Consider the following 9,872-nt stretch of genomic DNA (forward strand, 5'->3'; position numbering starts at 1 on the left):
TATCAGGACCAGCTGGATCAGCCAGTGATACCACACCCCTTCCGTGTCGGTGACGCCGTGTGGGTACGCCGGCACCAGACTAAGAACCTAGAACCTCGCTGGAAAGGACCCTACACCGTCCTACTGACCACCCCCACCGCTCTCAAAGTAGACGGCATCTCTGCGTGGATACACGCCGCTCACGTAAAGGCGGCGACAACTCCTCCGGCCGGAACAGCATGGAAGGTCCAGCGTTCTCAAAATCCCTTAAAGATAAGATTAACCCGTGGGGCCCCCTGATAGTTATGGGGATCTTAGTGGGGGCAGGAGCCTCGGGACAACGTGACAGCCCTCACCAGGTCTTCAATGTTACTTGGAGAGTTACCAACCTAATGACAGGACAAACAGCTAACGCCACCTCCCTCCTGGGGACGATGACAGACACCTTCCCTAAACTATATTTTGACCTGTGTGATTTAGTAGGAGACTACTGGGACGACCCAGATGGAGATGGTTGCCGCTCTCCCGGAAGAAGAAAAAGGACAAGACTGTATGACTTCTATGTTTGCTCCGGTCATACTGTACCAATAGGGTGTGGAGGGCCGGGAGAGGGCTACTGTGGCAAATGGGGATGTGAGACCACTGGACAGGCATACTGGAAGCCCTCATCATCATGGGACCTAATTTCCCTTAAGCGAGGAAACACTCCTAAGGATCAGGGCCCCTGTTATGATTCCTCGGTCTCCAGTGGCGTCCAGGGTGCTACACCGGGGGGTCGATGCAACCCCCTAGTCTTAGAATTCACTGACGCGGGTAAAAAGGCCAGCTGGGATGCCCCCAAAGTTTGGGGACTAAGACTCTATCGATCCACAAGGGCCGACCCGGTGACCCGGTTCTCTTTGACCCGCCAGGTCCTCAATGTAGGACCCCGCGTCCCCATTGGGCCTAATCCCGTGATCACTGACCAGCTACCCCCATCCCAACCCGTGCAGATCATGCTCCCCAGGCCTCCTCATCATCCTCCTTCAGGCACGGTCTCTATGGTACCTGGGGCTCCCCCGCCTTCTCAACAGCCTGGGACAGGAGACAGGCTACTAAATCTGGTAGACGGAGCCTACCAAGCACTCAACCTCACCAGTCCTGACAAAACCCAAGAGTGCTGGTTGTGTCTGGTATCGGGACCCCCCTACTACGAAGGGGTTGCCGTCCTAGGTACCTACTCCAACCATACCTCTGCCCCAGCTAACTGCTCCGTGGCCTCCCAACACAAGCTGACCCTGTCCGAAGTGACCGGACAGGGACTCTGCGTAGGAGCAGTTCCCAAAACCCATCAGGCCCTGTGTAATACCACCCAGAAGACGAGCGACGGGTCCTACTATCTGGCTGCTCCCGCCGGGACCATCTGGGCTTGCAACACCGGGCTCACTCCCTGCCTATCTACTACTGTACTCAACCTCACCACCGATTACTGTGTCCTGGTTGAGCTCTGGCCAAAGGTGACCTACCACTCCCCTGGTTATGTTTATGGCCAGTTTGAGAGAAAAACCAAATATAAAAGGGAGCCGGTGTCATTAACTCTGGCCCTGCTGTTGGGAGGACTTACTATGGGCGGCATAGCTGCAGGAGTAGGAACAGGGACTACAGCCCTAGTGGCCACCAAACAATTCGAGCAGCTCCAGGCAGCCATACATACAGACCTTGGGGCCTTAGAAAAATCAGTCAGTGCCCTAGAAAAGTCTCTGACCTCGTTGTCTGAGGTGGTCCTACAGAACCGGAGAGGATTAGATCTGCTGTTCCTAAAAGAAGGAGGATTATGTGCTGCCCTAAAAGAAGAATGCTGTTTCTACGCGGACCACACTGGCGTAGTAAGGGATAGCATGGCTAAGCTAAGAGAGAGACTAAACCAGAGACAAAAATTGTTCGAATCAGGACAAGGGTGGTTTGAGGGACTGTTTAACAGGTCCCCATGGTTCACGACCCTGATATCCACCATTATGGGCCCTCTGATAGTACTTTTATTAATCCTACTCTTCGGACCCTGTATTCTCAACCGCTTGGTCCAGTTTGTAAAAGACAGAATTTCGGTGGTGCAGGCCCTGGTTCTGACCCAACAGTATCACCAACTCAAATCAATAGATCCAGAAGCAGTGGAATCACGTGAATAAAAGATTTTATTCAGTTTCCAGAAAGAGGGGGGAATGAAAGACCCCACCATAAGGCTTAGCAAGCTAGCTGCAGTAACGCCATTTTGCAAGGCATGAAAAAGTACCAGAGCTGAGTTCTCAAAAGTTACAAGGAAGTTCAGTTAAAGATTAACAGTTAAAAATCAAGGCTGAATAATACTAGGACAAGGGCCAAAAAGGGTATATCGGTGGTCAAGCGCCTGGGCCCCGGCTCAGGGCCAAGAACCGATGGTACCCACCTGGGCCCCGGCTCAGGGCCAAGAACAGATGGTACCCAGATAAAGCGGAACCAGCAACAGTTTCTGAAAAAGTCCCACCTCAGTTTCAGGTTCCCCAAATGACCAGGAAATACCCCAAGCCTTGATTTAAACTAACCACTCAGCTCGCTTCTCGCTTCTGTACCCACGCTTTTTGCTCCCCAGCCCCAGCCCTATAAAAAGGGTAAAAACCCCACACTCGGCGCGCCAGTCCTCCGATAGACTGAGTCGCCCGGGTACCCGTGTTCCCAATAAAGCCTCTTGCTGATTACATCCGAATCGTGGTCTCGCTGATCCTTGGGAGGGTCTCCTCAGATTGATTGACCACCCACCTCGGGGGTCTTTCAATGCTACAGGCAGTTTTATAGGCAACTGTAGTTTCCTATGAGGCTTTATTAGTTTTCTAAGACATGCAACCTGCAGCACTTCAATAAGATACCTGGTTCTTGTGCTGGTGGTGAGGTTAATATTTGGCTTTTCAGTCTGAGGGAGAAAGCATTCAGAGATACTGGCTGGTTCCAAACTGCACCAGGCTATCAGGTGGGGGGAGGGGAATTGAGGGTGTGTTGGAGGATAGAGGGGCAGGCCAAGAGATAACCAGCAGCCAAGAAAGCACCTATCCAACTATGACTTAATTGATATGTTAACAGGTACCCCAGGTAGCCATTCTTCCTGAATTTCTTTGAATTTTTCCAAGGTTCAGCCCAGCAGGTGATGATTTCAGGAGTAGATATTTTAATAAGTGGAAAATTTACTATGGATTTTTTTTTTCTTTTTTTTCTTTTTTTCTTTTTTTTTTTTTTTTTTTGGTTTTTGGTTTTTTCGAGACAGGGTTTTTCTGTGTAGCCCTGGCTGTCCTGGAACTCACTTTGTAGGCCAGGCTGGCCTCGAACTCAGAAATCTGCCTGCCTCTGCCTCCCAAGTGCTGGGATTAAAGGTGTGCTACCGACAGGCTTTTACTATGGATTAAGACAAAATTAGACAACATCTTTTGAATAATCTTGATCACTTACTTACTGGATTACTGTCTGGATTCTGGGTCAGAATAATTTTCTTCCAGTCTTCCCTCCTCCTCTTCTGTGTTGCTTGGAAAAAGACTCTGTATGTGTATTAACTGTGTGGCTGACTCTCACATCTTTAGGGTAAACTGGAATACTCGGAGAAAAATAGGTATTCTCGTGATATCTTCTCTTTCCTTCATATTGATCCTTTTCTCGGGCATTGACGTCTTTCATTTTTGTTCCATGAACAGTTCCATGTTCATTCTAAACTATATTTTCTCACTTTCAGGTCTCCATATGCTCAGTCAAATCTCCATAACTGTAAATCAACACTAAGAGCACTGGATAGTTAAGGTCAAGGAGACTCTCACAAAGGATCCAGGTATGTTAGAGGTATTGAACAAGGGGTAGAGTGGGGCTCACCTGCCAGTACAAAGAGGACATGAATTTGATTTTGCCAGATTCTATTTCCTTAATGATTCTGGAAAAGAATAATATTAGATGTGATGATATGGATTTACCATGGAAGGCAGTGCTGTCAGCTGTCACTTGATGTCAATATTTAATTAATTTTGATCCTAGGAAATTGCTGCTGCCCATTGAAATCAAAGTTTCTTTTACCCAGATTGAAAGCAGCATCAGTCTATGGGTTTGACAAGGGCAATTTATACATAAAGCAAATATCATCAGTAGATTCCCTCCTAGGGCCTGTGACCTTCCTTACCGGATTTTTAGGCAGATTTTCACTGTAATCTATGGATTTTTTTTTCCTGTGGAGCTTGAAACAGAAAACCTGTTACCCACAGATAGTCAGTCTTGCCAGTATCATAAAAATTTCCATGCCTTGTCTGACAGATTCACATTGCAGCAAGTAGGTTGCAAACCTGAGTATATACATTGATAACTCTGCTTCCTGCCCCAATTTGCCTAGCAGTTTTTGTTACTATGGAAGTTACCACCAGGATGTCTAAGATGTCTGTTGACAGTGTCTGATATGAGGTGGTTTTCTCCAGAAGATCTACTTGCTTTCTGAATCACCTATTCTATCCACTCTAAATGTTTTCCTGTCCTTGACCTGTGTTCTTATTGATATTCTGTGTTGCATTAATCCCCATTAGAGTGGAATAATTATTGTTGACCTTCTCTGTACTGGTTGCTTTAGTTTTGAGTCTGTTTGCCTTATTTCTGAGGTATGTTTCTTCTCTTCTATTCTTGAGAGCTTTCATACTGAGCAGTGTCTACTTTTTACCACAGGGCTGTATAAGTAAGTTTCATTCTCCTACTGTCACTGTAATTTGGGAGGATTCCTGCCTACATCTATTAACCTAGGCCTAGTCATGTAAGCTTCTAGTCTCCATACAGTATTATCTAGGCCTAGTGTGTTTTCAGCCTCTGAAATTTGCTGCTGAATAAGCTCCCCCCCCCTTTCTTTCTTTTTTTCTTTCTTTTTTTTTTTTTTTTTTTTTTTTTTTTTTGGTTTTTCGGGACAGGGTTTCTCAGTGTATCCCTGGCTGTCCTGGAACTCACTCTGTAGACCAGGCTGGCCTCGAACTCAGAAATCCATCTGCCTCTGCCTCCCAAGTGCTGGGATTAAAGGCGTGTGCCACCAAGCCTGGCAAGCTCCCCCTTTCTTATTCCTTCTCAATGCTTAACTAGCTCGTTCAACTCGGTTTTTCCAGCTCAAACTCCTCTCCGAGCTGAGTTCTTCTTTCAGACACTGAATTGTTCCACTTGGCCTTAAATTAACTGTAGAAATCTTTTCTCATCTTCTGGCTCCTTCTCTTTCTCCTGCTCATTCTGTCTTTACCTGTTCCTAGCATGTTCTCTCTTCAGTCTGACTCTGTAAAACTCTCAGAACCCAGGTGCAGTGTCCTAGTACATCCAGCTCTGGTCTAGTCTGGCAGCAACATTGTGGGGAAGCTGTGCAGAGTAGGTCCAGAGAAGTTGTGTGGAAGGCAGCCTGCAACAGAGTTGGAGGAGTGGTTCCTGCTGGGGAGGGTGGGCTTCATGCATGATTAGATAAGTTTAAGGAAAAGACAAAATAAAAACGAAGAATCGGGGCTGGTGAGATGGCTCAGTGGGTAAGAGCACCCGATAGCAGCTGTCTTCAGACAGCTGCTACAGTGTACTTACATATAATAATAAATAAATCTTTAAAAAAAAAAACAAAAAAAAAAAAACGAAGAATCAACCAATCAATCAATGAATTCAGTAAGCAAGCAAGCAAAAATCCAAAACAATAAAAATTGCTGTGAAGAAGTGGGAAGCTAATTAATTTAAAAGGTCCTGAAGTAGGTGGGCTTAGAAGAATTGCAGGAAGCTGCTGAATATTGGGCGGGTTCAGAAGGAGGGGCTCTGAAGAGCCAAGCAGAAATGACAGGAAGTCCCGCCTTTTCAGCATTCTCCTTGTACCTTGGCTGCCTCGTGGTCAGGAAGTCCTGGAGGGAGACTAGTGCCTAGTATTTGCAGAACCTGAAAACTTCCTTAAGCTGCAGTTGCTGTGCTGGCCTCCTAGGACATTCAGCATCTGGTCCTGTAGCCTTCCAGGTCAGAGGAGCTGTTGGGCTGGGAAATGGGCAAGAGCAGGGCAGGCTTGTGGAGCAGGGGGTGCATTTTCTGTCGCTACTCTCACAATTCTGTTGTGGATATCTTACCTTTGTCAGGAAGTTTGAGATCCTGTGAATTGGGTTGATGGTGATGTTTTAATCAATTTTCTGGTTGCCAGAATATTTTTCTAAAGTATCCCTGTAGATCCTTGGCTGCATCTGGAGTTTGTATACTGGGATGTTTGTCTTTGCCAAAGCCTTTATAAAGCTCCTGTAATTCAAATTCGTTCATGCTTTCTTAACTCCCCTGTTACTCCATTTGCCATTTCATTTCCCTTTCTCCAGGGAACTGAGTAGGCATCCTGAGAGATTTGTAGATATTTGTCATATGGCGATTGGTGGAGATTTGATTGAATTAGAAAATTTACGTTATAAAGCACCATCATATGGCTGTAAATATTAACATTAACCTAACAAAGTTAGTCTCCGTTAGTTTCACACTGAGGCATATGCACTCTTTGATGTAAGTACAGCATTCAGAGATGCGTCTTAGTGAAAGATTTCAACTAAGAATATTAGATGTGATGATATGGATTTCCCATGTTAGGCAGTGCTGTCAGCTCTCACTTCATGTCAATATTTAAATAATTTTGATGCTGGGAAATTGCTGTTGCCCATTGAAATCAAAGTTTCTTTTACCCAGACTGAAATCAGCATCAGTTAATGTGTTTGAAAAGGGCCATTTACACATGAAGCAGATGTCAATCCTGGATTCCCTCCCAGGGCCTCTGACCTTCCTTATTGGATTTTAGCCAGATTCTCTGTTTAGTCTATATATGTTTTTCCTGAGGAGCCGGCCTCAGCTTGAACAGGAAAGCCTTTTGTTACCCACAGATAGCCTTGCCACTATGATACTGGAGGCCATGCCTTGCCTGGCAGATTGAAATTGTAGCACACAGGATACAAATCTGGGTATGGCCATTGATAACTCTGCCTCCTGCCCCAGTTTGCATAGCAGTTTCTGGACTCTGAATGCTACCACCAGAGAGTCCATCCACAATATTTGTTGACAGAGTGGATGGTCTGATCTGAGTTGTTCTTCTCCAGAAGATGCTCTTGCTTTCTGAATCACGTCTTCGGTCCAGTCTACACGAGTTTAAGTCCTTGAATTGTGTTCACACTGATGCAGTTTGTTGAATTTGGCCTTATTATATTGTGGATACCAACAAGAGCTTGCTGACCGGAGGCTGATATAGCTGTCTCCTGAGAGGCTCTATTAGTGCCTGACAAATGTAGAAGTGGGTGCTCACAGTCATCCTTTGGACTGTGCACAGGGTCCCCAATGAAAGAGCTAGAGAAAGTACCCAAATACCTGATGGGGTTTACAGCCCCATAGTAGGAACAACAATAGGAACTAACCAGTATCCCTAGAGCTACCTGAAACTAAACCACCAACCAAAAAACAAAACAAAACAAAACCAAAAAACCAAAACCCAAAAAAAACCAAAACATATTGTGGGTCTCATGGCTCTAGCTGCATCTGTAGGTGATGATGGCCTAGTAGGTCATCAATGGGAGGAGAGCCCTTGGACCTGTGAAAGTTCTATGCCAGAATATAGGGGAACACTAGGGCCAGTAAGCAGGAGAGGATGGGTTCTTTAAAATGGGGAGGGGGGAGAGGATAGAGGAATTTTGGAGAGGATACTAGGAAAGGGATTAACATTTGAAATGTAAATAAAGAAAATATCTAATACAAAATGGAAAAAAAAGGATGGAATAATGACTTTTCTACCTTTTCTGGACGGTTTGGTTTAGTTTCAAGTCTATTTCCATTTGTTTTCTGAGGTGTGTTTCTTCTCTTCTTACATTCTAGAAAGCTTTTATAGTGAGTGGTATTAGATTTTCCACAGAACCTTAAAAGTAACTTGTATTTTCCTATTATAATTGTTGTCTGGGAGGCTTACTGCCTCTGTCTACTTACCTTGGCCTAGTCCTGGAAGCCTCTAGCCCCTAAACAATCTTATCTGGTCCTAGAGTGTTTTCACCCTCAGAAATTTCCTGCTGAATAAGCTCCCCCTTTGTTTGTTCATTTCAACTCTTGTTTTTTTTTTTTTTTTGTTTGTTTTGTTTTGTTTTGTTTTTTTGTTTTCCAGACAGGGTTTCTCTGTGTAGAGTCCTGGGTGTCCTGGAACTCACTCTGCTGACCAGGCTGGCCTCGAACTCAGAAATATGCTGGGATTAAAGGCATGTGCCACCACTGTCTGACCTCATTTCAACTCTTAACTGGATGGTTCAACTCAGCTGTTCAGGCTCAAACTACTCTCCCAACTGACTCATTCAGCCTGGTTCTTCTCTCAGACACTGAATTGCTCTGCTTGGCCTTAAATTAACTATAGCAATCTTTTTTAAATCTTCTGGCTCCGTCTCTTTCTCCTGTTCATTCTGTCTTTACCTGTGCCTAGCATGTTCTCTCTTCAGCCTGAGTCTGTAAAATTCTCCCAGTAAAACTGTGTCCTTCTCCCTCTCTGTGGCTCTACTCTCTCAACTATACTATACTGCTGCCCATGCACCCTACTGTATTCCTTTACCATTCTCTTCTTCCTGTACTGTCTTTCTCTCCCTTAAGTAGCTTCCCCTTCCTCTCTCACCTCAGGAGTGTTGGGCATATCCTGTTCTCTAAGATCTTTCTCTGATATTTCACATTTTCTGCCATTCAATTAGACAATACTGTAAAAATGTGAAACTCCTTCTTCTTAGTAAATGTACTTTTGTTGTTTGGGATTAAAGCGAATCCTAAAGGCTTGCTTGTATTCCAACCACAGTGATGAGAGTTGTGTGCCTTGTGCTGAACCACACCCTAAGTCAGAACAGGTTTGAATATCCCTTTACAATATGATGACAGTTTAGTTCGGCAGAATTTCTTCTTCCTGTACTGAAAACCAAGATTCACAAATAATTCTCTTAATTATGTAGATAGCTGTGTTATCTATTCTAACTTCTACCAAGATTTTTATTGTGAACTTCTTTGATGATAGGTCAATGAAAATCTGTTCTTTGTGAGATTGCATTCCTTAGCATTTGCAATCTAGAAGGTTTGCAGGCATTGTAAGTGGCAAAATATGGTTCATATTGTTCTCCATTCCTTGTATGGGAGAGAGCTTTACTATGTTGTACATGAGTAATATTTCCTACTTTTCTTATATTCATTCCTTCATTCTTCACAATAAATGTCTTATTTCATAAGTTCTCATGAAAATTTTGTGTCTTATTCTTTTGTGCATATTTTCATTAGTTTATTTTCTATGTAATTTTTTTGAGTAAAAAAGGTGTCTTAATATATTACTATGTTCAAATGTATGTTTTACACTGTCAATACTTGTAGCCACTTTTCTGGATTTCACATTACAGTTGCCAGTTATTTTCTCTCAGGGCTTGAAAAATATGATTCCATGTTCTTCTGATTTTAATGTATGGATAAATATTTAGTACTACTGTATGCTAATATAATCATCTCTTTTAATGGTAAGGGATAGGAAAAGACAGCTTTAAAGAGATAAACATTGTTACAACACTTAGATGTGACAATAGGAAGATACAAATGGGAGTACAGGAATCCAATATTTCAGAGACTTTCCTTGAAAATGCTAGACTAGAATGCTATGGCCTTCTAGTACTCAAGAGTCCCAATGTCTGAACACTGCATGTTGCTATTTGAGTTTATCTACTTTAAACAGATGTGATGAAACAAGTGATAGTAAACTTTGCCTGGAAGGCTCAAGCGTTTGGAATTGTGTCTATTCAGAATCAGGTATGTATTTGAGGAAATGTCAGTTGCAAGATTTAAAGTCGAAGCCCTAGTGTTCATATTGACTTCATGGTGGAAGTAGGTAAACCCATGGGTTATTC

General features: G+C 43.8%; 2 protein-coding genes and 1 pseudogene across 3 annotated transcripts in view; all 3 read left to right on the top strand.

The window, feature by feature from the left end:
- Positions 1–9,872, top strand: part of Vmn2r-ps16 (vomeronasal 2, receptor, pseudogene 16) — a 160,377-nt pseudogene that overhangs the window by 63,942 nt on the left and 86,563 nt on the right.
- The window catches only part of Zfp981 (zinc finger protein 981), a 37,396-nt gene that overhangs the window by 7,076 nt on the left and 20,448 nt on the right, over positions 1–9,872 (top strand). Inside the window, exon 2 of one of the 2 annotated variants that reach the window (NM_001243138.1) lies at positions 3,710–3,802. The gene's annotated coding sequence lies outside the window, so the exon portion shown is untranslated. Of the gene's footprint in view, positions 1–3,709; positions 3,803–5,844; positions 5,968–9,872 lie in introns of those variants that run through there. The other variant, NM_001243139.1, reaches the window with a different exon arrangement.
- Zfp993 (zinc finger protein 993) overlaps positions 3,774–9,872 on the top strand; it is a 478,623-nt gene continuing 472,524 nt past the window's right edge. The window contains exon 1 of the mRNA XM_030253976.1: positions 3,774–3,802. The gene's annotated coding sequence lies outside the window, so the exon portion shown is untranslated. The remainder of the gene's footprint in view (positions 3,803–9,872) is intronic.

Source organism: Mus musculus, chromosome 4, assembly GCF_000001635.26.
Source record: "Mus musculus strain C57BL/6J chromosome 4, GRCm38.p6 C57BL/6J".
NCBI lineage: Eukaryota > Metazoa > Chordata > Mammalia > Rodentia > Muridae > Mus > Mus musculus.